Source organism: Mus musculus, chromosome 16 (genome assembly GCF_000001635.26).
Source record: "Mus musculus strain C57BL/6J chromosome 16, GRCm38.p6 C57BL/6J".
Classification (NCBI taxonomy): domain Eukaryota; kingdom Metazoa; phylum Chordata; class Mammalia; order Rodentia; family Muridae; genus Mus; species Mus musculus.
Window position 1 is genome coordinate 8,917,173 of NC_000082.6, and position 27,961 is coordinate 8,945,133.

Below are 27,961 nucleotides of genomic sequence, written 5' to 3' on the forward strand. Positions count from 1 at the left end.
GAGGGAGATTGACATGGTCAAGTTCAAGGTGCAGGCTGTGTTCCCAATGTAGAATCAAAAGGACTTGACCGTTCTTCCAATTACAGGTTAGTGCCCCTCTTACAACATAATGTCTCAAATAGTGTGTTGGGGAACAAAGACCTCACATGTAATAATAACACAAACTGGAGACTCAGAGCAGCCAAGTAGGGTACTGCCAACAGAGGTAAGATTGGTGGGTGAGCCACAGAAGTGCAGGGAACAACTTTTATAGTCCTGAATTCTGAACAATCCTCACCTCCCTTTCTTCATTGAGTGAGGACTCAGGGGCGAGGCACAATCTTACATGTCACCTGACATGTCTATTTCTCAGCAAAGGCCAGGTGTGGGTTTGGTTTTTGTTTGTTTGTTTGTTTTTGTTTTTTCATTCTGTTTGTTTAAATCTTTTCATTTAAGCTGCATGGCCTTGTTATATTTTCAGGTCATTAGGGAAAGCCCCGTTAATTTTCTACTGTAAATTTTATTTTCAGGTCATTAGGGAAAGCCCCGTTAATTTTCTACTGTAAATTTTTAGATTGCATGGGGGAAACTTCACAAACAAAGCCTCCTGCTCATTTTTAGTTGGATCTAAGCTGACTCAAGGTACTTATGAAAATGGACCACTCTTTTTTATTTCTCACAAATAAGACTTGTAGAAAGAGTTAACAGCACAACAGAGCAATAGAAACCACCCCATAAACACATCAGACATACATCACTTAGAGATGAGGCGTCTTTAGGCTAGCTGTGTGGCTTTCTGGGGTGGTGGCTTTTAAGCTGGCCTTCAGGAAAAGTAAAAGTGAAGGAGGTGATTTACAGTTTTAAAAACACCCCTCTCTGGTGAGAACAGCTTAAGTAGCCAGGTGATGTTGAGGCAGGAGGATTACCATGAATTCCTGGTTAGCTTGGGCTGCAAGTCAAGACCCTGTTTCTGGATGGGTGTGGTGGCCCATGCCTGGAGTTCCAGCATTGGAGAGGTGGAGACTGGAGGACCAGGAGTTCACGATCATTCCCCACCAAATGGTGAACTGAGGACAGACAGCCTGGGCTACAGGAAGTCCCGCTGAGAGGGATGAGACAGGCTGGGCCACAGGTTATCTCAGTTGATTGTCCACAGTCAACTGCAGACTGAAGTCCTGTTCTAGGCTCCCCCTCTCACTCCTGCACTTGATAGAGACAGAATAAGACTGAGTTCACCCACCCTGGAACGCCCTAATGTGCTTTAAACTGGGCCTGTAAGCTCACTTTGGGGTCTCTCTGTCTTGGTAATGGGAGACCGGAACATGCTGGCCTTTTGCAGAATAAAACACGCTTTGTGTTTACATACTATCTGAGTCTGGGGTGTCATTCTTTGGTGAATCATGGACCTTACACTGTCTCAGAAAAACAAACGAAGGAACAAACACCTGAGTGAGGTATGCAGGACCAGCGGCTAAGAGTTCCATACTCAGTTCAAGTATAAGGAGCTCTTTGGAGAGCTGTCATCAGATTTGTAAGGACTCTGCATAGCTACATGGGGAGAATGGAGACTCCCATTTGGGGTTCATGACATATGCTTGGGTGACCATGTCCTATAAGGTGACCAGAGCCTGGGGGAGGAGTCTTGGTCTCACTCCCAGACTCACAGCTCTATGGGAACAGAAGCCCTTGCCACCACAGAAAATCCAAGGCTGTGGCTGAGAGCCCAGCATGGCACCTGGAATGCACCCCCTCCCCCAGCAGTGAGGTCACCTGTGCCTTCCACCACGAACACACCTGCCCTTGGCAGCCCTCCTCGCCAAGTCTATTTTTGCTCTGTTTGGCAGCTCTGTGGAAATTAAGAGGCTATTTGCAGTGACTAATGTTGATAATTCTGATCGGGCAATTTAAAATTCATCCTTTGCCATATCAGAGACACGCTAGGGGACAGAATTAAGGCATCATCGGCAGTGATTTCTATGACTGTTGCTGGAAAACAAAACCCAAACCCCAAAGACACTAAAAATCGGTCTTCATTCAAGCTGCTGCTCATTAAACTGCCTCCTTTAAAATATTCTGTCTTGATCTACACAATAGCGCTCATGTGTTCCCGGCTTATTAGCCAAGTGGAGGAACCTTGACAAGCTGGCTTCAGGCTCCTGGGAGCTACAAGCCTTCTGAAATTGGGAGATGCAGCTTAGCACCTCTGCAGCCCTGACTCCTCCACAGCTTCCACAACCACCCACTGACCCTGCCTTCCAGCCAACTCTAAAAAAGATTCAAGCTTCCCAGCCTTGCTCAAACCTGTGCTCATATGTGTGTGTCGTACAGACCTGTCTGTCTGTCTGTCTGTCTGTCTGTCTGTCTGTCATTCACCTATCCAAGTCACAGTCTCCTGTAGCCTAGGCCAGCTTCGGATTCACTATGGAGTCAAGGTTGACTTTGAACTCCTGATTCTCCTGCCTCCACCTCTGGAGTGCTGGTATTACACTGTGTGTTCAATCATGCTAGGCTTTCCATGGTCTCCTTTGAAATATTTTAATAAAAATAATTTACTCTAAAGATAACTCAGTTTTAGAATTGAGCAGCTCTGTTTGGACAGGGTGCTTTGCATCGCCGCCATGAGTAGGAAGCAACATGGGGAGGATGAAACAAGCACCAGCTACAGAAGAAGTTGTGCTTTAGAAATGCTGCTTATCTTCCTTGTTCTGTTCCTCGGGTTTTCTTTCTAAAACGGACATAAAATGGGTGTGCAGTTAAATGCAGGTTTGCAAAGCTTTGGAATGATACATGTTTTAACGTATTAATTTACATTTGCTTTTAGTAATATTTTTGTTTATTGTTCTTTGAAAATTTTATACTTGTATGCAGTGTATTTTGATTGTATCTACTTACCACTTCCTCCCTCAGGCTCCCTCCTGGGAACCCCCCAACCTGTCTCCCTTCCAACTTCATGTGCTTCTTTAAAATTATTATTGCTAACAAGCCGCTGAGTTTAATTTGTGCTAACTGTAGGTGCATATCTGTGGGGTCATGCACTGAGCTGTGTGCAGCCTTACTAGTGGCCACATTCCCAGGAAAGATGGCCCTCACTCCTTCAGCAGCCATCAACTGCCAAGAGCTCCACTGACTGGGGGCTGGGGAGCTCAGTGGTGCCACCTCACCACCCAGGATGGAATTTTGACTTGCTTGATCTTGTGCAGGCAACTCCAGCTATTGTGAGTTCATGTGTGGGACAGCCTCGTCATCATGTGCAGAGGAGAGCACTTCATCGCACCTTTCCGCATCCTCTGGTTCTTACATTCTTGTTTCTTTCCATTCTTCTGCAAAGCTCCCCGAGTCCAGGATGAGGGAAGCTGATATAGATGATGACCTACCTGTAGATGACCTAACTGTAGATGACCTGCCTATAGATGGCCTGTCTGTAGATGACCTGTCTATAGATGACCTATCCGTAGATGACCTGTCTGTAGATGACCTGCCTATAGATGACCTATCTGTAGATGACCTGCCTATAGATGACCTGTCTGTAGATGACCTGTCTATAGATGACCTGTCTATTGATGGACTGTCTGTAGATGAACTATTTATAGATGACCTGTCTATAGATGACCAATCTACAGCTGAGCATTCACAGTCACTAAAGCTCAGCCCTCTGATCAGTTCTGAGTCTCAGAATTAACTACTACCCACTGGGATTAAAAAGCTTCTTTGCCAAGGTTAAGAGCAGCATAGATCTATAGGTATAAATATACATATTTAGAAGGTGGTTTTATAACATGGCTCTTCTGTGAAACACCACCAGGATGTACCAGTGTCTATGACCTCCTACTCATGGGCTTTTGACCAGGTTTACAGTACAGCATGAGACGTGAAATCCCTCCTGTGGATCAGGCCTCAAATCCAATCAGAAAATGCTTAGTTACCCTCATGTCTAAGTGTAGTGAGAATTTTGGTTTCTTAAAAAAAAAAAAGAAAAAAGCCACAGGGCTGGAGAGATGGCTCAGCAGTTAAGAGCACTGACTGCTCTTCCGAAGGTCTTTAGTTCAAATCCCAGCAGCCACATGGTGGCTCACAACCATCTATAAATTAGATCTGATGCCCTCTTCTGGGGTGTCTGAAGATAGCTACAGTATACTTACATATAATAAATAAATAAAGATTTTTTTTAAAAGCCACAGAAATATTATGGAAATATGCTTTCGTTTTAACCCCAGGTGTGGGATATGGGGCTGCTTCCGACTGTCCACAGCAGCTGACTGTGATTTGACTTCTGTAAGGTGTGATTTTGCCAGCTGTAGATAGTTTCTGCGATTGTGCGATATTTGGAATTTTGGGGACTTTTCAGAGGGTATATAAATGCCAAGACCCTGATAGGTTGTTACTTGGCTGTTGATTGGTTGGAAGAAACCACAACAAGAAGAAATTAGATATCCTGATGGTGAAGGTCAAATTTGCCCCATCAACACCCTTAATCAACAGGAAATACTCTGAAAATAACATCATCCCCTTTCCCTCTTTTCTCCCCTTCCTATCTAGTGTTAGGGGGTTGAAAGTGTAGAAGAGAAGGGGTGGAGAAGGGTGGAAGAAAGAATCCACAAAGTAGACAAAGGGAACAAATGCTGGCTCTATCTTAGTTAGGTTTTGATTACTGGGAGGAGACACCATGACCATGGCTACTCTTTTGTTTGTTTGTTTGTTTGGTTTGGTTTTTTGAGACAGGGTTTCTCAAAAACCTGGCTGTCCTAGAACTCACTCTGTAGACCAGGCTGGCCTCGAATTCAGAGATCTGCCTGCCTCTGCCTCCCGAGTGCTGGAATTAAAGGCGTGCGCCACCACTGCCCAGCTCATGGCAACTCTTTTTTTTTTTTTTACAAATCTACTTTTATTTATTTACTCTCCATTAGTTTAAATCCGGGATGGGTACAGCATCACACGGATTCTGTGTCCAATGGCCTTTGCAGGAAGGTTGCTTCGGAATTTGGCACGAACCATACCGCTGTTTCCGTGGGCCCGAGTTACCTTTCCCCAGATCACTCTGGGTTTGTTTGGTTTGCCTCCAGGAGTCACTGTATTGTTTTTTGCTTTATACACATAAGCACATCTCTTGCCTAAGTAGAACTCTGTTTCATCTCGGGCATAAACGCCTTCAATTTTAAGAAGAGCCGTGTGCTCTCTTTGGTTCCGGAGACCTCGCTTGTAGCCAGCAAAAATGGCCTTGCACCACAGCCTTCCAGACATACTTGCTGTTAGAAGTCCTGTTCCCAGCAGGCCTCCACAGGCGCCAAGATGGCCCATGGCAACTCTTTTAAAGGAACACATTTAATTTGGGCTGGCTTACAGCTTCAGAAGTTTAGTTCATTATCATCATGGCAGGAAATATGGCAGTGTGAAGGCAGACATGGTGCTGGAGGAAGAGCTGAGAGTTCTACATCTGGATCAGCAGGCAGCAGGAAGAGAAAAAGACCCTGAGCTTGGTTTGGGCTTTTGAAACTTCAAAGCCCACCCACAGTGACACACCACCTCCAACAAAACCACACCCACCCCAGCAAGGCCACACCTCCTAATAGTGCCACTCCTTATGGGGCCATGGGGGGCATTTTCACTCATACTGCTACAGCCCATAAGTGTTATGTCACTATTTGCACCAGTGGGCAGAACTTGCTGGCTGGGTTGGTACTGTAGCACACAGGGCTTAGCGCTGGATCAGAGCACTGACGTCTTCTTCAGTTTGAGGTCAATTTCTTGTGCTGTAGTGGAAGCGAGTCCTGTCTTCAGCATTAGATCTATTTTATGTGTAAATGTTCTGCCAACATGCATGCCTGTGCACTATATACATGTAGAGTCTACAGAGGCTAGAAGAGGGCACTGGAGTCCCTGGCTGTAGAGCATCCATCCTGTAGGTTAAGCTAAGTGCTGGGAACTGAACCCAAGTCCTCTGCCAGAGCAGCTCTTAGCCACGGAGCCATCTCTGCAGCCCACATTCCCAGCCTCTTCACAGATATGTAAATACAAACATTTCCAAAGTGATCTGTGAGTTGAAAAGTAAAAGTTCCATGTAACCACAGCAGGAGCAAAATAAATACGCCGGAAAGGAAGTTGCAGTCAAGATTACAGACGACACTGCATTTCCGAGCAAGAGAGCGTTTAGAGATAAGCCCTTCCCAGAGAGGGGCTTTCGTCCTAATTGGAAGCTTGAAAAGGAGTAGACAGGAGCGATCCTTCCCTTGTAGCTGAGTGTTTTGTAGTCCTGTTTGTTCTTGGGAACGCTTGCCATCCTGACGTTCAGCACACGGGTGCTGGTGTGAATTGTAAAGACAAAAACCCTGTTCTACTCAGCTGTAGAAGTCAGACAGTTTTCTTAAAGTTGCATCTGTGTAATTAGCCATCTGCTCATAGACTCTCTAATTTTAATTTTTTAAATTAAAACTTTAGTGTGTGTATGTGTGTGAGTTTATATGTGTGCATGTGAGTACATGCATATATGTGTGTGAGTGTGCTTGTATGAGTGTGTATGTGTTTGTGTGTTTGTGTATGTGAGTGTGTATGTGTGTACCTCTGTGTGTATGTATTTGTATGTGATAGTATGGTAGTATGTGTATTGTGTGAATGTGTATATGTGTGTGTTTGTGTGTGTATGTGTGTGTGAATGCATACGTGTTTGTGTGCGACTGATTGTGTATGTTGAGGTTTTGTCTTTTATTGTCTATTGTAATGATAAGTGTGGTCCCCAAGACCTGGAGTCTACTCGTAACCCCTGTGACTCTGCCCTAAGTTATTTCTGATTGGTAAATAAAGATGTCCACAGCCAAAAGCTGGGGAGGAGAGAGATAAGTGAGGTTTAGGTTTCATGGGCTTGGCGTCTGAGGAGGATGAAAGAAAAAGGTGGTGAATGGAGGAGAGGGAAGCCACCATTGGTTTGGTGAGGCATAAAAACATGGTCCTGGGCTGGTGAGATGGCTCAGTGGGTAAGAGCACCCAACTGCTCTTCCAAAGGACTGCTCTTCCAAAGGTCCAGAGTTCAAATCCCAGCAACCACATGGTGGCTCACAACCATCTGTAACAAGATCTGACGCCCTCTTCTGGAGTGTCTGAAGACAGCTACAGTGTACTTACATATAATAAATAAATAAATCTTAAAAAAAAAAAAAAAAAAAAAAAAAAAAAAAAAAAAAAAACATGGTCCTGAGGGCTGGCTGATTGGAGTTAAGAGCAGCCTAGCTGGAACATAGTAAATGGTAAATGATAACTCGGGGTTATCCATAGGAAAGTAGAGTCTAACAACACGGAGGGCAGGCAGCTGCACAGCCATTGTGCTATTTAAGACATACTAAAAATATAAAGGTTGTGTGTGTTTTTTTTATCCAGGAACTCAATAACCAAAGGCAGGGTAGAAACACCTGGCTGGGATTAAATAGTTACTACAACATATGTGAGTGTGTATGTATGTGTGTGTGTGACTGTGTGAGTGTGAGTGTGTGAGTGTGTAAGTGTGAGTGTGTGAGTAAGTGTGAGTGTGTGAGTGTGTGTGTGTGTAAGTGTGAGTGTGTGAGTATGTGTGAGTGTGTGTGTGTGTGAGACACATGCCTACCACCATGTATGGGTGGACTGTCCTTCTGCTTCCTGGCTTGTTCAGGTCGCCATGCTTCACAGCTGCCCTCTGCCCCTGCTTTAATCGCATTCACCCAGCAGCTCTGGCCTTACCATGGGGTTCTGCCCAATGACACAAAGTAAGTGGGAAATAGCACGCAGTCACTAATGCACTGACTCCACATAATCTACTGAGTGGCTCAGTCACATGGCTTGCTGTCCTCTCCTGGTTGCATAGCTGGCTGGGAGCTGGGGCTTGGGCTTCAGCCAGCATCATGAAAGGGCATCCTGTCCTACGCTAAAACCCTGATGGATGTTTTCTACTGACAGAATACCATTCTAATTTCAATGTCAGGCCAAAAAGTCTTAGGTTAGACTATTGCAAATTGAGAATGTTTGTCTGTGTCTAGAAAGTTCCTCTTAGAATGTGGTTCTTGAGGTTGGGGGAGATGGCTCAGTGTGCAAACATGGCGCCCTGAGTTAGGATCCCAGCACCCATTTACAGAGATAGGTATACCTGTGTGCTCAGCTCTAACTCCAGAAATGTGGTGGGGGTGTGGAGACAGGAGAATCAGTGTGCTCACTGGCTCACCTAGACACACATGTGAACATACATCATACATGCACACACAGAGACATATACACAGAGGCACATTCACAGGCACTCACATGGATACATACACAGATACTCATATAGACAAGCACACACACAGACAGACACATACACACAAAGGTACATACATACGCACTCAGATGGACATGCACATGCATCATACATACAGACACACACAGAGAGGCATATACACAAACACTCACAGGAACACATTTGTACACACTCACCAACATAGATGCATAAACACACAGAGGCTCATATACATATACTCACATGGACACAGACACATACACACAGAGGCACATATATACACACACACAAAGGCACATACACAGACACTCACATGGACAGTAACATGAATACACACACACACACACACACACACACACACACACACACACACACACACACACACTGGGAGGGAGACAAGCCCAGGCTGGCCTGGAACTCACCATGTGGACCACACTAGCTTTCTAGCTTTCTACTTGTGGTGATCGGCCAGCCTCTGCCTGGATATGCTGGGATTACAAGTATGAGTGTGTGTACCTGGTTCAGTTTTAAAAACCTGGTGCTGGAGATTGAGCCAACAGGCGAATGCATGCTAGACAAGTTCTCTACTAATGGACAACATCCCAAGTCCTTTTAAAAATTTATCTTTTAAACTTTGTTAGAGAGAGTCTTACTAAGTTGCTCAGTCTGGCCTTGAACTTACTCTGTAACTCAAGTGGGACTTGAGTACTTTGCATCCCCTGGCTTCCACCTCTGGGGTAGCTTGAATTTCAGGCCCATTGGCATGGTTCCTTACTAAGAAACTGAATTGGCAAGTGCTACAGTAATTGGATATATTTTGGGGCACAACATGATGTTTTGATGTGTGTGTATGTTATACTCGAATGGGGCTAATTAATATGCTCATCTTACAAGCTTGCCTTTTGTCTGCTAGCTCTCTAAAGCTCACCCCTCCTGGATGGCTGACATTGTGCCCTTTCAGTGTTCATAGTTGTGAGATTGTTCTTGACAGTACAGAGGACAGACACCATGAAAACATCAGAGTGGCACTCATGGGTTCCTGAGATGGCTCAGAAGGTGAGCAGGTGCTGTTTTTCAGGGGTTCCATCAAGGGGACTGCAGTGGTTTAAATATGCTTGGCCCAGGGAGTGGCACTGTTAAGAGGTGTGGCCTTGTTGGAGGAAGTGTGCTGCTGTGGGGGTGGGCTTTGAGACCTTCTTCTTAGCTGCCTAGGAGATAGTTAGTCTGTTCCTGGCTTCCTACGAAACAAGATGTAGAACTCTCAGCTCCTCCTGTGCCATGCCTGCCTGGATACTGCCATACTCCTGTCTTGATAATAATGGACTGAACCTCTGAACCTGTAAGGCAGCCCCAATTAAATGTTTTTCTTTATAAGAGTTGCCATGGTCATGGTGTCTCTTCATAGCAGTGGAAACCCTGACTAAGACAGGGACTTAAGAATTAATGAGAGGGAAGAGAAGTGAGAGGGGAAGTCAGAAAGAACAAGCTGCAGAGAGGACACTGTTAGTTTTCTGTAATATCTCTCTATATCAATCTTGATGGCTGTGGTGGAGTGGCAATGGCCTAGCTTTTATTTGAAAAAAAAAAAAAAACAAAAACAAACAACTTTTCACTTTTGTGTGCTTTCTGTTGAAGCCAAGAGAACAGATTCATTTATTTTTTAATATTAAAATTTAAAATAAATTAAAAATTTTTGTGTGTGTGGTCTATATGTATGGTCACATGGGTATGTGCACATATGTATAGGTGCATTTGCATGTGGAAGCCAGGAGTTAACATTGGACATGGTCTTAGTCAATGTTCTATTGCTGTGAACAATAAAGGGCTTAGTCAATGCTATAAAGCTAGGAGGACATTTAATTGGGGTTGGTTTACAGTTTCAGGGGTTTTAGTCCATCACTGTCATGGTGAGGTGGAGCATGGCAGCATGCAGGCAGACATGGTGCTGGAGACAGAGCTCAGAGTTCTCCTTCTGATCTACAGACAATGGGGAAGAGAGGGCTGGAGAGATGGCTTAGCCATTAAAGGCTAGGTTCACAACCAAAAACATAAGGAAGATAGAGACCCCGGGGCCTGGTTTGGGCTTTTGAAACCTCAAAGCCCACCTCCAGTGATACATTTCTCCACCTAGGCCACACCTCCTAATCCTTCTCAAGTTGTGCCACTCCATGATGACTGAGTTGATGCAGACTACTCTTACTCAAACCTCCACAGATGTCTTCCTCAATTACTCTTTACCTCATGTTTTGAGATGTGTGCTGCTTGAAAGGGCACACAGGAGTCAAGACTGTTGCTTGTTGTAGGGAACACGGCAAAGAATGCACAGACCCTCCCCTCCACAACAGCAGCCCCTTAGGATGCCTCTGCAGAGAGAGTTTCTCTCCAATGCCTTGCCTACTGTGGTTGTACTGCAGTGCATCTGATAAATGACTTCTGCCCTTGGTAAATCTGTTTACAGCTTGCCTGTCATTGTCCTGTGAATGGTACACTCGTCACAGAACTCCCTGCTTTTTCAGCTCTTTTGTTGTGGTTCTGGAGATGAGCCCACTGTTTTTCCCATCCTAGGCAGGCATTGGATCACGGAGCCCTGCCTGACTTGCCCTTTCTCTTGCTTTCCTTATGAGGCTTCCTCCCTAAACTACTCTGCAGCCTCCTTCTCAGGTTCTGCAAATTGCTGGAAAGATCTAATTACTTCTGTGGAAAAGGAAAATGGGAAGTTGTAAAATGGCTTCACATGAGTTTCTCTAGGCTGTCCTTGAACTTGCCACATAGTGCAGGATGACCTTGAACTTCTGGTATTTTGGTCTCTTCCCCTCTGAATGCTGGGATTACAAGCATCTGCCACAGAGCCTGATTCTATTCAGTGTTGGGGACTGAGTCTTGGGCATCAGACATGATAGTTAAGCCCTCTACCAACTGATCAACCTTTGCAGTTGTTTATGGGAATCCCTTAAATGGAATAAGATACACATTCTCTGTAGAGATCACTGAGGGGGTGGGCAGGATATATGATTTGCCAGTGCTTCTAGATGAAGACTGGTGGCTATCTTTTGATTATGTGTCTTGGGTAAGAGAAATCTCTTTTAGTTTCCCCATGTATGGATACCGATGTTGATAGCGCTTTATTACAGGGTTAAGAGGATTAAATGAAGCAATTCAAGTCTAGAGCTTGAAAGGACACAGGGCGTTCTGCAGTGAAGCTATGTAACATTAGTGTCATCTTCACTAAATACTACTGCTGTTAATTCCACTGCTGTATTGAAGCATGGCTAAGAATGAAAATTGTTTCCTTTCTGGAGAAAGATTTTCCTGTTTTGAATTAAGAACCTTTAGCATGTTCACAATCTTTCATTCAGTAGTTTCCAAACCTGGAATCCAGCCTTAGGGGGTTCATTTGAAATGTAGATAAGGTTTGATTCATCCATATTTCATGACAACATCACTTTCGATAGAAAAAAATTAAAAAGAGAAATAACGTAACCACTCAACCACAGGGCAGGTTGAGTTAGCGTGTATGTGTACAATGCTCACTCCCCTTGAAGTAGTTCCAGTGTTCCTGGAGGCTTCAAAGCAGTAGGTAGGGGGCAGGTCACTGTAGGGAGGGGGTGATGGTCTTCTCATTGTCACGAGGGTCTGATGTGTGAGCAGGCATTACACCACAGGTGAAGCATGGTCAAGGTTTCTGACTCCTTGTCTCTCTTTAGGTCCCAGGCTCCTTGTGAACTTTCTGTGTACTCCAGGTTGGCATCAAGTTTATGACCATCTTCCTTTAGAGTCCGGAGTGCTGGGATTATAGACCTGTGGCTGCCTGCCCAGCCTTCTGAAGTCACTGTCTCAATTGCTTAGAGAGGCAGACTATTGTATCATCTGCAGGAATGTGGAAGACGTTCCAGGGGAGGCTGCTGCCCACTGAAAGAAGAGGACTTCCAGCCAGGAGAATCTTGGGAAAACCCCTGAAACTTTTGATCTTTCACCTTCAGTCCTGGCATTTGCCCAGTTCCTTATGGCTGGGCATGGCTGTGTATATGCATGAAATCTTAAACAATTCTGTAATCTGAGTGTGGTGGCGCACATCTTTAATCCCAGCACTCGAGAGGCAGAGGCAGGAGGGTCTCTGTGAGTTTGTGACCAGCCTGGTCTATAGAGTGAGCTCCAGGACAGCTAGGGCTACATAGAGAGACTCTGTCTCAAAACAATAGCAAAATATCCTTAAAAATTAAAAAATTCATGCATGTACATAGTGTATTTTGATAATATTCGCTAACCTCTTTTCTCCAACTCTTTCTAGATCTCCCTACTGTGTCTCTCTCCCAATTCACATCCTCATTTTTAAAAAGTCACATTTATTTTAATACTATGTGTATGAGCACACACATGGAGGTCAGAGGACAACCTGTGAGAGTTGGTTCTTGCTTCCATGATCAAACTTGGGTTTTTGGGCTTGCAGCAAGTGCCTTTACTCACTGAGCCATATCAGCAGCCTCTCATCTTACTTTTTAATAAGTTAGTTTCAGCTATGAACTTGACATAGCCCAGAGTTATTTGTGGGAGTCTTGACTGGGAGATTGCCCAGATCAGATTAGCCTGTGGTCATGTCTGTGAGGCATTGTCTTAATTGTTGATTGATAGGGAAGGCTCCAGCTCACTGTGGGCAGTGCCATTCCTGAGTAAGAATGAGAGTTGTTGTATGAGAGATTCAGAAGCCAGACAGAGATGAATGCAAGAAGCAGCAATGCTCTGTGGTCTCTGCTTCAGTTCCTGTTTGAGTTTCTACCCTTGCTGATGGCCTGTTCCCTAGAAGTGTAAGCTGAAATAAACTCCTTTCTCCCCAGATTGCTTTTGTTAAGATTGTTTTATAATAACAACAGGAAGCAAAATAGTCTAATTAGTGCTACCTGAATTTGCTTAAGTGTAGGACCATCCACTAGAGCATAGGGAATTTATCAAGGGCCACACCCCTGCAGAAGCAGACTCTTCTACCTCAGCAGGCTTCAATGGCCTGTGTGTGTGGCTTCATCCATTCTATTATGTTGGCTGGACTGATCTTGTGCAGGTTTTGTCCAGGTTACCTCAGCTGTGAGTTCATGAGTGCAGGAGCCATGACAGGTCCAGAAGATGCTGATTCACAGCAGTTCTCCTTGACCTTGGACTCTTGTGGGCCTGCCATGGGCCTATACGGCTTGTGTGTTGTGTTTACCTGGGAAAATTATTTTTTAAAAGTATATTTATTTGTTTGTTTTTTCTGTGAAAACACATGTGTTCTTGTGTGACAAGACTTTTCCTGGTGAGACACAACACATACATTTACTTATCCAAGATACAGATCCTTTGACAGATCAAAGTACAGATGCCAACAAAGTCCAACATAGTGAACCAGTGAGTTTCTTTTGGCTACTTACAGGGATATGGGTGAGGTATTTTTATAGGAGCAGAAATGACTCAAAGACAGCTGCATCACCAAAGCCCACCTCGCATGGGTGGCAGCTCATAAAAAGCTAGAAACATGGAGCATACTGCACAGCTTGCAGGCAGCTCGTCAGGTTGGAGGGTATCCTTTCTAAATGATGCAGTTTGCTTTGCCTACACCTCTTCCTGGTAGCTAGACTGGTTTCTGCTTCTTCCAGGTAGCTAGACTTTGCAGCTTGTCTTGTCTGAGAAGGACTCTCAGAAGTCTTTATTGTTTACTTTTGGGAGGGAGGGATCAAGTGAATCTGATCAGTTTCAGGGACTTCCTGAAGTTCTTTTTTGTTGTTTACCTTCTGCCTAAGGAGCTATGCTGGGAAATGGAATGTTTTAACATGTGTGTGTACACATACCTGGAGGTCAGAGAATAATCTTTGAGAGTAGTTTCTTTCCTTCCTCTATGAAAGACCTGGCAATTGAATTTAGGCCATCAGGTTTGGCACAGTGTCTTTACCCACAGAGCAATCCCCAGCTATGTGTATGATCTTTAAGAAAGATCTTATAGGCTCTAATATTTTGAGAAGAGCTCCAGTTACTTCTCATCTAGCTTTCTCATCACCATGGTAACCAACAATGAGGGTAGGAGGAAAGATATTTGATTTTATGTTGCCTGGGGCTTGGCTATAGCCTTTGATATTCTTTGAGACCTACCACCATCAGGATGTTAGCCATAGTGGGCTGATATTCCAGGTGACTGGATTCTACTCTCTGTTGCATGATTTCTATTTTAGAAGTAGAAGAAGTGACTGGAAAATTTAAAGCCATTATCTGAAGTCATTGGAAAGCCACTGTGCCTATAAGGCAGATGCTGTTTTCCAAAAGTGGTTATAACCATGTCGTCTGTCTCATATGCTGTTCTAGAACTTTCTACCATTCCTGGTCGTTACACTCTCTGTTCCCCTCATGAGTCTGTGTGGACCTTGATGACTATTTCTGCTACTACTTGAGTCTGGCAGAAGTAATAGTGTGTGACTTTGAAGGTGGAATCATAAATAAGCCTGCATCTTTGTTTATCTTGCTCTTTGAAACCAGCCTTCGTGCTCTAAGAAAGTCCAAGCATCCCATGGGAGGTCTGTGTAAAACAACAAAAACAATAACAATAACCACCAACCAACCAAAAAACCACAAACAATAAACTGAGATCTTTATCCTCTGCTCAGCCCAGGTCCCAGCTCACAGCAGGAACATCCTGTTAGTTAGGGGTGTATCTCTTCTATTGACCCAAGTGATGATTGCCTGGAATATTTGAGCTGCTTCTACCAAGCCCTCCCCAAATTATATGCCTGTGAATAAATGGATCATTGTTGTAAGCCATTACATTTTTGGAATAGTTTGTTACTTGGCAAGAGATAATCATAACTAATGAATGTCTCAACAAAGGTATTTTGTTTTGTTTGGGGAGACATCCACCCTTCACATTTTCTGCCCCACTGCATGTACTTCTAATTCTGTTTTAAAATTAGAACTCCTTCTGATTCTAAATAGTTCTCAATGGAGACTTGAACAATGAGTTCAGGTGAAGGATGATGGGAGAAACATCGGAGGCGACAGGAAGTGCGTGGGCTGGCAGAGGCATTGCAAGGAGCTCATGGAAGGTCCTAGACTCAGAGACCTAGAAGCAGCAGGGATTCGGGAGGAAGGTACAGAGGAGCAGAGGGTGAGGAAGAGCTGGTCACAGGAGTCACATCACAGAGGACCTAAGAGAGATGTTCAATGTCACACAGGAAATGCAACTGGGATGTTCCTAACCCTGCCCTGTACTCCTGAGCTCAGCATAGAGCCCTATGCACAATTTTTGGTTATAGAATAAGATGCTCTTGTGGTTTGAATTTGAAATGTCCTCAAACAGACTCATGGTTTGGATGACCCAGCTGGTGGCCCTATTTTAAAGGTTCTGGAAACATTAAGGATAGGGCCTGGCTGGTAGAAGTAAGTCACTAGAGGTAGGTCATTGAAGGTGACACATGCTCCTGTATCCAGCTTGCTTTCTCTGTATCATGGTCTGTCATGTGAACAGCATCTCCATCATGTTTCTGTCACCATCAATGGAGGTATTTTCACTGCTACAGTTTCCTCCTTTGAGGGACTGGAATCTCCAAAACTGTGAGCCAAGCAAGGTCCTTTCTGTCCTGTAGCGGATAGAACTGGTTTTGTTGGTAGCTTAGCTAGAAGCCATAGTTTTAAATGTCAGCTTCCTGCATGTTGAGCAGGCATTGTACTGTAACTATCCTGGCAGAATATTCTGAGAGGAGATACTTTTGTCCTCTCTTTGGGCTCTCAGACTTTTAAGACAATGGACCCCAAGAAATTGGAATTTGCCCAGGAATCTCATGCTGGGAGAGGGAAAAGGCTGAAGTCCAGTGCCTGCCAGAAGAGGAGTTTGTCTTTGGGAAGCAGGTTTCATAGAGCTCTGATGACTTGTCTGACCATCTTACCTGAGACTGGAGCCCAGTCAAGCATAGGTCAGAGATGAGCAGGACCCCATGGTGACCAGGACAGTTCGGCTAGGCAAACTTCTCGACATCTTTTTAAATGTAAGTCTTATGTCGGGACCCTGAAGATGGACTAAGGGTTGGGGTACTGGCTCTGGATCTTTTCATTTGTTCCTCTTCCCAACCTCATTTTAAAATAAGGATACAGCACAGCTCTTATAGGGCTTCTGCATATGCAGTGAGCTAATCTGCATGAAGCGTTAACACATAAAAGATAAATGTTAGCAAAGGCAGCTATTTTAACATTTGGAATGGAGATGTAAGGTAGGTCCGCACAGATAAAATCCGGCTTTCAGAAAAGCCGGTAAAATGAAAAACAAAATTATTTTCTGCCTGCCTCATGGAGAAGTCTTTTCAGACTTTAGAACCCTTAACCCTTAAGAACACTAGCCTCATTGTTATTGCTTTTAAAGCATGTTTACGTTGTTACCAGTGCTTCAAAAATAATATTGTTTTGAAAGAATTACATTTTAAAAATGTCAGAAAACCCTTTTTAATGGAATCTTTGTAAAGTTCACATGCATCCCGATCCACTCGTCTCCCATCACAGCCCCATCACAGGTACTGTAGCCTTCCGCAAAAGGACAGAAAATAAGATTGCATAGAAAACAATCTTGTCATAGAGGCTATGGTGTGTCACAGTGTGTCACACAGTATACCCTCTTGTCCACATGCTTTTATTTGCAAACGTTCACTGCAATGAACTGTTGTTCATTGGTCTGTTCCCAGGCCTCTGGCCTCTGCTACACTCTCAGTACTGGATCTTTATATGCCTCTTGGGTATCCTGTTGTTGATCTGTGTCATGGAGATCATGCAGCTTTGGTTCTGTAGAACTGTCCCTTTCATGGGCTTCAGCAATTCACAGATGGGGTAGATGTTGGGGTGAGCCAACTTAAAGCCTTGGATCTTGGCCTGTGTGGTAGCTGAGTTGATCAGCCTGCCAGCTCTCCTGTACCTGTGCCACCGGGGCAAGCTCTCGAGCACTGCCCTGGATAGCTCACCTGATGCTGCAGCAGGAAAGGGGCAGGGCTAGTTCACCCACCATCACCAAGGTCTGATCTCTCAAATGCTGCAGCCAGTGGGGTGTGGGGACAGCCCTCCTGCCAGCTGCAGACTGCAAGAGGCAAGGTAGAGAGAAGAGCATCACCCCTGTGCACGCTCCCACAGCAGACTCTTCTACTCTCATGCCTAAGCCAGCTCAGCTCTTCACCCCTCCCTCAAGGCCAGCAATACTGTGCTTCCCAGGGCCAATTCTCCTGAGTGCCCCGCAGGTGAGGGACAGGGACAGCTCTCCCAACCTCAGGGCCAGCTCAACTACTTGCTACAGGCAACTGGGAGGGGGAGGGTTAAAAATACTTAAAAATATAACATTGTTTATACCTCATTTTTATTGTTTGAATTCTGCAATTGGGGTGCTGGGAATTGAACCTGTGCCCTCTGGAAAAGTAGCCATCTCTCCAGCCCCTTTGCCTGCCCTTCTGTTTTATTTTGTTTGGGTCAGGGTTTCTCCTTCAGTAGGTATCTCAGTGTCTTTTATTTTGCTGTGATAAAATCTTCTGACAAGAGCAACCTGGAGGACAAGTCCGGCCCACAAGAGCTTGAAGTTCCTTTTCACATCACATCCACAATCAGCAAGAAACTGGGGGGTTGGGGGTGGGGTGGGGATAAATGCAAGCTTATGGTTGCTTGGCTTTCTCCCTTCCTATGTTTTCAGAGTCCAGGATCCTCTGCCTGGGAATGGTCCTTCCCACAGGATGGGTCTTCCTTAGATAAAATTGTCAGGTCCAAAGCAAACACTGGACCATGGTCTAACCATGGTGCCTACTAGCATACCAAAGTTGGTCTCAGGTTCTGTGTCCTTGGCATCCTGGGATCTCTCGGCTCTTCTCACCCCACCTGTAACCTACACTTTTTTATCCCATGGGCTTTTCTTTCCCTAGGGTCTGATTCCTATACCACCTGCTATTTAAGCCATGCATTTTCTTGGCTCTTTTATGTTCTTTGCAATCTTGGTTCTCTCTCTTGGTCTCCTTTTCTTCTTCTCCCTTCTCTTCCTCCCTCCCTCTCCCTCTCTCCTTCTCTAAAGACCTGGTTCAGTCTACTACCATGGTTGGTGTACTAATTTCTTTTCCTGCTCTGAACCTTCCAGATGCCTTTGGGTTTACTCTCTCTTACTTACTGTCTTAGTTAGGGTTTTACTGCTGTGAACAGGCACCATAACCAAGGCAATACTTATAAGGACAACATTTAATTGTGGCTGGTTTACAGGTTCTGAGGTTCAGTCCATTATCATCAAAGCAGGAGCATGGCAGCACCAGGAAGACATGGTGCAGAAAGAGCTGAGAGTTCTACATCTAGCATCAGACATGAAGATGGAGAATTAGGAATCTGCCCTGTGGGCTTTGGTCTTGCTTTGGTCCTCAGCAGGCTCCCTTTTCCTCCCTTTTGTGATGATGATATATATTCTATGTCATTGTGTGTGATTAGCTTTTTGACTTTTGGTTTTGATTTTACAGGGTGTGGTAGTTAGATTGCCTTTTGAGACTTGGGACTTTGAGGCAGTCCCGAGATTGAAAGTCTATGGAGACTTGTGAAGCTGAACTGAATGCATTTTTTTCTGCTTCCAGGCAGAAAATTCTGGCTTCCAGGCAGCTAGGATGAGGGTTTTAAAGCCCACACCCACAGTGACACACTTACTCCAACAAGGCCACACCTACTCCAACAGGGCCACACCCACTCCAACAGGGCCACTCCAACAAGGCCACACCCACTCCAACAAGGCCACATCTTCTAATAGTGCTACTCCCTGGTCTGAGCTTATATAAACCATCACATTTACAATAAAAACCTTCTCCTCAACTGTACCTTAGAGCAGTCATGTCCTCATTTCATTCAAAGATGATCAACATCTATGCCCCCTGGACATCTCTGAGGAGATTCTAGATCCTGTCAGGTTGCCCTTGCTCAACAGCATTCCCAAGCTGGTCTTTCCATGCTGATCCTCATGTCCTAGCCTCCTAAGGCTGCATGGCAGGGTGTGACCCACCATCCATATCTGGCCGCACTAGAGCTCGCTGGTGAGAACCAGCCTGTCCTGGCAGCAGGCTGGCAGAGGGATGGCTCTCTGATTATTTAATCCAGGATGGACATGAGACAGGAAGGAGGTTGAGATCTTCCTTTAAGCCTAGGGGCTTCCTGCAGGGGAGTGACTTCTGAGGACATCTGTGTTTTAGGCCTTCTATTCAGCTGGAGGCTCTAATGGGATTCCATTGTCTGGACATGAATGGAATTCTTTTTTGTACAAGAATGGAGGTCTGATGCTTAATTCACACCCTTTACTGAAAGACCATGCCTTGTCTTGTGACTTCCAACTCCTGCAAGGACCAGAAAGGTGGTGTAGTCTCTTTTAACTGTCTGTGGGTTCTCTTGTCACTGAGGGAATGGAAGGAGAGAATGCCTGAGGGGGGAATGAGTTAATAGGCAAGATGAGCTTCTTGTTTGAGCAATTGAATAAGCAATGTCTCTTCACAGCTGTGGAAACCTTAACTAAGACACAGCTCAAGTTGGCCTCTAACCTGTTATATGGCCAAGGACAACAACCTCTTGAATCTGAGATTACAAGCATGGGTACCATACTTGGTTTATGCAGTGCTGACTATGGAACCCAGGGCTTCATGCCAAGCAAGGACTCCATGAGGGTTTGTCAAATAAATGAATTTCTTCAAAGGGTTAATTCTGCAGCAATTTCTTTGTGGCTGATATGAGTTCCAATGGAGAGAGGCATCGAGGGCAATACAAAGAGCCTGAAGCTCACTGGCTCACATTGGGGACCCATTTGTCTAAAAAGGCCTGCATCTGTTAGGACTGAGCCTTAGTTCTGGCCCTATAGCCCCAGTAAGCTCCCAATAGCTGCCTGTGTTGGACAGCTCTGAAACATGTTAGCTAATGGAACATTGATTTTTTTTTTAAGAAACAAAAAAAAAAAATGCAGGTGTTGCTGCAATCGATAGCCAAGAAGAGAGACTGAGGGAGGAGTTGGGTGAGACTAGTCCCTGAGCACATCCTCCCTGCGCTCCCAGGTGCTCCCAGGCCCCCTTACCTCTTGGGGATAAATGCTGGAGAGAAAAGCAGGAGTAATAAGGACAGGGATGTGCCTTGGTTCTCTAAGCGTTCCTCCTAGGGCCTTTGTGTCGGTCCTGAAGAAGTTACCCAGACTCCTTACAGATCCAAAATCAGCAGGACAATCCCCTTCCCAGTGTCCTGCTGCTACCACATGACAGAACTGGGATTTAGGTCTGTGCAAACACATATTCGGAGCAAACACAGACCCTTAAGAAGCACCAGAGGGGACGCACCAGTGGGTGAAGTGCGTATCACACACATGTGAGAACCTGAGTTTAGATCGCCATACAAAAGTCAGACATGAAGATCATATATTTGTAGTCTCAATCCTGGGGAGGTGGAGACAGGTGGATCCTGGGGTTTTCTGGTCAGCAAATCTCATCTAAATTGGCAAATTCCAGGTCATCGAGAGACTCGGCCTCATGCTTGGCTATGAGGATCTGAAATCTACTGGGGCGGGCAGCAGAGACATTTCTATTCTGAATCACTCCGCACCCTCATCACCTGTGAGGCCAAGTCGGTTCTTCTCTCCCCTAATTGCATCCATTTGCCTTTTCTTTCTTGTGTTACATAAGCTGAGATATTGGACTCGTTGGCTGTGACGGCTGAATTCTCTTCTAATTATAAGAAAAACAGTCTTTTCTCTCTTCCATTATTCCTAATGGAAATTAGCTGCATCCATCTTCTGGCTTTGGGACAGATCTCTGGGTCTCAAGTAGTGCCCGCTGATGCAGGCTTGGCGAGGAAGCTTGTCGCAACAGAGGCAGGCATGAGGGTTCAGAGCTGGATAGATGGAAGTTTGACTCTGGTCATTTGGTGAGAGCTGCAGCAGGTAGAAGCACAGCTTCTCGTGTTGGTTTTCTTACCTGAAAGGCGAGTCAGTGACCTCTCTGCAGGTGTCAGCGTGAGGGATCAAAGGTTGTTTATTACTGGGAACTGAGTCTGGTGGTGCAGGCCTGTGATCTTAGCACTGGGGAAACTGAGGCAATAAGATAGCCTCAAGCTGTGGGCTTGAGGCTAACCTGGGCTACATGTGCTCTCCTTTCAGGAGCCTGAGTGCTGCAGGCTCCTGTGGAAAGGATTCTTCCAGGTCTGACATACTTCTTGCTAGGTGCCAATCTCCTGTCTGGGAATCCTTGCAGTGCTGGGCGCTTGCCCAGAGAAAGGAGCAAGCTCTTGTGCTTGGTTCTGTGTGCCGAGCTGGGATGGTGGGGGAGGGGCAGCACTGAGCAGTGGGAACTAGAACTAGCTTTGCTCTCTGTGTCATCCGTGCCTGGTAGACCTTTCCTAGTGAGTCATCTGGCAGAGAAAGATACAAGCTGGGCTGCCAGGGAGGAATGCAACGAGCTTCAGTTCCAGCAGGCTTTGAGAGCATCTTAGTCAGAATTGCTATTCCTGCACAAACATCATGACCAAGACGCAAGTTGGGGAGGAAAGGGTTTATTCAGCTTACACTTCCACGTTGCTGTTCACACCAAAGGAAGTCAGGACTGGAACTCAAGCAGGTCAGGAAGCAGGAGCTGATGCAGAGGCCATGGAGGGATGTTACTTACCGGCTTGCTTTCCCTGGTTTGCTCAGCTTGCTTTCTTACAGAACCAAGACTACGAGCCCAGGGATGGCACCACCCACAAGGGGCCCTCTCCACTTGATCACTAATTGAGAAAATGCCCCACAGCTGGATCTCACGGAGGCTTTTCCTCAAGGGAGGCTCCTTTCTCTGTGATAACTCCAGTTTGTGTTAAGTTGACACACAAAACCAGCCAGAACAGAGGGTTAGAACCTGTTCCAGGGCCAAGGGAACAGCAGGAATGAGAGTCAGGCAGACCTGGGGCTGGAGCTCCAGGGCCAAGGGCACAGCAGGAGTCAGAGTTAGGCAGACCTGGGGCTGGAGTCCCCGCTGTGCAGCTCCCAGCTCAGTGCCATTCTCTCGGAATCCCGATTTCTTCATTTGTCAGATGGAGATCATAGTAGGAGCGAATTTGCTGACACGTATGGAACCCTTAGTGCTTTGGGACGACTCTAACTTAATTATCCTAGCTCATTCTGGTTACCTCTTGCTGTGAAACCTGGTTGCTTTACACATCAGTTTGCCATTCTCTCCCAGGCTTCTGTGTGCTGACTGGGCTCAGCTGGGGCTCTGGCTGGGTTCTCTTGTGGCTGGAACCATCTGGAAACTCAGTGGGGCAGGACATCTAGGATGGCTTCTGTATTTTTTTTCCCCCTAAGGCAGGACCGCGTACAGCCCAGACTGACTTTGAACACATTTTGTAACCCAAGCTGACCTTGAACTTCTCATCCTCTGCCTCTACTCCCCAACCAACAGGCATATTCCACCATGCAGAATTTAAACTGTGTTGGAGATTGAACCTGGGCTTTGTGGATGCTGGGAAAACAGTGCATCCCCACCCCCACCTCTGTGCTCCTGTGGACTTCAGTGGAGATACACTTAGGCTGTAGGCCATGAGATCTGACAGCAAAGGGGAACCGGCTTCAATCCCCAGCAGACATACCCAGCTGCAGGGCTGGGCTGTTCTCAGGCAGTGAGAGCTGAGAGAGCTGACAGAAGGCATCAGCCTATCTCCTCCATTCATTGCTGGAGGGAGCTGACCAATGAGCCACAGTGAAGCCCATCAGCCTGGCAGATAGCTCACCCCAAGTTCCCTGACAGAGGACTCTGCCATTGAGTCTCCAGCATTCTGGCCACTCAGCCCTTTTTTTTTTTTTTTTTTTTTTTGGGCCCAGAAAATAACAACTCAGAGTACAGGGATTTGGCAGTCTGAGTGCTCTGAAACTAAAGGAAATCCACAGCCCCCCTGGCCTTCTCCTACCCACTTGTCTTTTGACCTCCTGAAGCACACAAAGGCCTTTCTCTGACTCATCTGACTAATGGATGTTCTAGAAGCAAGAATGTAATCATTTTGTGTCTCCTCCTTGGAATCCCATTAACCAGAGAGGAGCTTGCATCTCTGGAAACTTCAGGCTGTGGCCTGGAGAGACTTGGCCACAACCAGTCACTCATCCTTCTGGGACAGTTCCTCCATGTCCCCTGGTCCCAGGGAGGCTGTTGAGGAAAAAGACCTTGTGTACTCTTTGGCTAGTATTCACTTATCAGTGAGTGCATACCGTACATGTCCTTTTGGGTCTGGGTTACCTCACTCAGGATATTTTCTGGTTCCATCCATTTGCCCACAAAATTCATGAAGTCCTCATTTTTAATAGCTGAATAGTATTCCATTATGTAAATTAACCACATTTTCTGCATCCATTCTTCAATTGAGAGACATCTGGGTTGTTTCCAGTTTCTGGCTATTATACATAAGGCTGCTCTGAACATAGTACACCATGTTTCCTTGTGGTGTGGTGGGGCATCTTTTGGTTGTATGCCCAGGAGTGGTATAGTTGGGTATAACTTCAGGTAGAACTATTTCTGATTTTCTAGGAACTGTCAGGTTGATTTCCACAGTGGTTGTACCAGTTTGCAATCCCACCAGCAATGGAGGAGTGTTCCTTTTTTCCCCCACATCCTTGCCAGCATCTGTTATCTCTTGAGTTTTTGATCTTAGTCATTCTGATTGGTATAAGGTAGAATCTCAGGGTCGTTTTGATTTGCATTTCCCTGATGAGTAAGGATATTGGAGTTTTCTTTAAGTGCTTCTCTGCCATTCGAGATTCCTCTGTTGAGAATTCTCTTGTTAGCTCTGTACTTCATTTTTAATTGGGTTATTTGGCTTTTTGGAAGTTAACTTCTTGAGTTCTTTGTATATTTTGGATATTAGCCCTCTGTCATGTTGTAGGGTTAGTAAGATCCTTTCCCAATCTGTAGGTTGCTGTCTTGTCCTTTTGACTATGTCCTTTGCCTTACTGAAGCTTTTCTGTTTCATGAGGTCCCCTTGTTGATCTTAGCGCCTGAACCCTTGGTATTCTGTAAAATTTCCCCTGTGCCAATGCATTCAAGACTCTCCCGCTTTCTCTTCTGAGGTTCAGTGTCTCTGGCTTTATGGTGAGGTCCATGATATTCTTGGACTTGAGCTTTGTGCATGGTGATAAATATGGGTCAATTCGAATTCTTCTACATGCAGGCTGCCAGTTAGACCAGCACCATACATATGTAGGTTTATTTCTGGCTCTTCAATTCTATTCCATTGATCTACCTGTCTATCTCTGTAACAATAGTATGTGGTGTTTTGTTTTGTTTTGTTTTGTTTTTTATCACTATTGCTCTGTACAGCTTGAGGCCAGGGATAGTGATTTCCCCCAGAAGTTCTTTTATTGTTGAGAATTGTTTTCACTATCCTGGGTTTTTTGTTTTTCCATAGGAAGTTGAGAATTGTTTTTTCCATGTCTGTGGAATGCCCATGATACAACTCACAGACTATAAGAACTTACAAGAAAAAAGGCCCAAGAGAGGATGCTTCAATCTTATGTAGAGGGGGAACAAAATAATCATGGGAGGCAGAGGGAGGGAGGAATCTTGGTGGGGAAAAGAAAGGAAAGGGGAACAGGAGCAGGTATGGGGGGAGACAGGAGAGAAGCCCAGAGGGCCAGAAGAATGAATGGAAATATGCAGCTGCTGTAGGTGGGTGGGGGACCTCTAGAAAGTCCTAGAGACTTGGGATATAAAAGACTCCCAGGACTCAATAGGGATGACCTTAGTTAAAATGCCCAACAGTTGGGAGACGGAATCACAAGAGACCATCTCCAGATAGACAGGGTCCCCAGTGGAGGGATGGGGCCATCAGCCCACTTTCAAAAAATTTTGACCTAGAATTGTACCTGTCTAAAAGAAGTACAGGGACAAAAATGGAGCAGAGACTGAAGGAATGGCTGACCAGTGACTGGCCCAACTTGGGGTCCATTCCATGGGCAAGCACCAAACCCTGATACTATTACTGATGCTAGGTTGTGCTTGCAGACAAGACCCTCACATGGCTGTCCTCTGAGAAGTTCTACCAGCAGCTGACTGAGACAGATGCAGTTACTCACAGCCAAGCATTGGATTGAGGTTGGGGACCCCAATGGAAGGACTGAAGGAACTGAAGGCGACGGCAACCTCATAGGAAGACCAGCAGTGTCAGCTAACCTGGACCCCTGAGAGCTCCCAGAGACTAAGCCACTAGCCAAAGAGCACACATGGGCTGGTCTGTGGCCCCTGGCACCTTTATAGCAGAGGACTGTCTTGTCTGGCCTCAGAGGGGGAGGATATGCCTAATCCTGTAGAGATTTCATACCCCAGGGAAGGGGGATGCCTTGGGGTGGGTGGGTGGTGGGGATGAGCACCCTCTCAGAGGCACAGGGGAGGGGGAATGGGGTGAAGAACTCTGGGGAGCGGTACGGGGAGGTGGGACAACATTTGGAATGTAAATAAATAAAATAGTTAAAATGAAAAAAACAAAAACAAAAAAAAAAAACCCTTGTGTTCAGTGTCCAGTCCATGCCATTTGGGAGACCGAGGCAGGAGGATTATAAATTTGAGGCCAGCCTGGGCCTCACAGAGAGAGTCCCAAGCCTCCATTCTGCTCTGCTTGTTCTATGGGCTATGAAAACCCCACCATCAGGCTGACCTCTGAGTCTTAACGCTGTGAGACTCCTGGTACTTGTGATTGTAGCCGTCCCTCCTCTGTTACTCTACCTGCTGTCAGCTGGTTTCCGAGACTCAAACCATTGACACTTTGGAGACTGGAGGGAATGTTTAAAGCTCCCCTGCACCTTATAGAAAAACAAAACGAAAGTGTCAGCAACATTTGATAGCTTAATGTATCATCTTGGCTAGGCCAGTACACTATTATTTTACTAAGCATGCTTGTAAGCGAGTTGGAAGGCACTGTGAGGCTACATGAATCACAATCAATCCACTGAATTAATTAATGGTGGGTATTTATGTTCCTTAACCTACTTCTTAAAAAATTTACATTTATTATTTATTTTGTGTTTGTGGGTGTGTGTGGGCGCATGTTTGCTGTGGTATGTGTGGAAATCAGAGAACAACTTGTGGAAGTTGATTTTGCTGTCTGCCGGGTGGGCTCTGGAGATCAAACTCTGGTCTTCGGGCTTGGGTGCAGACACATTTCCTGGCTGAGCATCTCACCAGGCCTCAACCTCACGTCTTCATGCCTCAGTTATGGTCCAAGGAGAGTTGGGCACAGCCATTTAAATAGTAGCTCTCACCTTTAGGTCTCAAATATGTATAAAAGTATCTGTCTGAATTTTCTTTTTTCCCCGTTGTATGTGTGCGTGTGTCAGTGTGTATATGTGTAGACCCTTTGTGTGTGTCAGTGTGTATATGTGTAGACCCGTTGTGTGTGTGGGTGTGTTAGTGTGTACATGTGTAGTATCCTTAGATCCTCCTCGGGTGGAGTTCTTCAGGAGCCAGCCACCTTAATTTTTGAGGTAGGATCTCTCACTATTCATCAGCCTACCAAGTAGGCTAGACTGGCCGGCCTACTTTAGAGGTCTGTCTGTCTCTGCTTCCCTAGTGCGGGGATCACAAGCATACACCACCCTTCCAGCTTTTGAAACATCAGGTGTGGAAATTGAACCCAGGTCCTCCTGTTTCCCTACCTTCTCCAGTCCCTGCTTACATTTTTCTAAGAAGAGGGTCCATGCCCTCTCTCACATTCTCAAACCACAACATGCTTACAAGGACTCGCTGTATCCTCTAGTTTCTCAGCTGATGTTTGTATAGCCAAAGAAGTGAATCTGGAAGGATGCAATTATGGCAGTGGATGGTAGCAAGATGCTAGTGTCTGGGGCAGCCTACATCCTCCCCATCGTCTAGAGAGTCTATGCTGTCCTGACAGCTGTATTAATGGAGCTTAATGTATAGTTACAGCTTTTACTTTATTACCCCGGAATGGAAAAACAAAGTCTTAGAGATTCATGAAGGATTATAAAGGGGCCAGATTTATTATGCTCTGAAAATTTCGAGAACGAAGACAGGGGGAAAAAAGCAATTGAAAATTGAGATGCTGAATTAAGTGAACAAGAGAACAGGTTTAAAGAGAATCTTGAGACAGACTCAAGGGTTTGGCAGGATCATGTAGAATGCTTAAGATGACAACAGATGGGCAGGTGAAGTGGCTCAGTGGGTCGAAAGGCACAAGCTGGCTGACCTGAGGTCGTTCTCAGAGCCAGTGGGGGAAGGAGAGAACTGACCTCTGCAAGTGGTCTTCTGACCTCTGCACATACGTGTGGAGTAGCAGCCCTGTGCCATACTCTCTCACACACAATAAGCAACGAGTAAGGAGATCAGTAAAGAGGGCAAAAAGATGAAAAAGGAAAGCGAACATTTCTTTCTCTTTTTGTGGGATAATCCACTTTCCATCTTTAGGAATCAGGAAATGTCTTGTTTCCTAGCAACATCATGTGGTCCAGCATTAGGGGTGTGCACAACCCCAGAGGGTGGAATCCTCCTACCTCCCCTTCCTTTCCCTGGGTCTTTTCTTCTTTCTCCTTCTCCCTTCTCAGCAGCCTCCCTGTTCTCTGTGTTTATTAAGTTGTGAGTGGTGGTGGGAGGCTCTGTCAGCATCCTCTCAAATTTGTGGTTTGCCAGAGAAGTGACTCCAGGCAAGTGACAATCTTCCTTTTTTTTTTTTTTTTTTAAGTTCCTGGCTGTATTTGGGATTGTGTGAAATTGTGTGAAATGCTACATTTCTTGCCATTAGCAGAGCTGCTGG

General features: G+C 45.5%; 1 pseudogene; it reads right to left on the reverse strand.

Moving 5' to 3' along the window:
- On the reverse strand, positions 4,850–5,270 carry Gm10247 (predicted gene 10247; annotated as a pseudogene).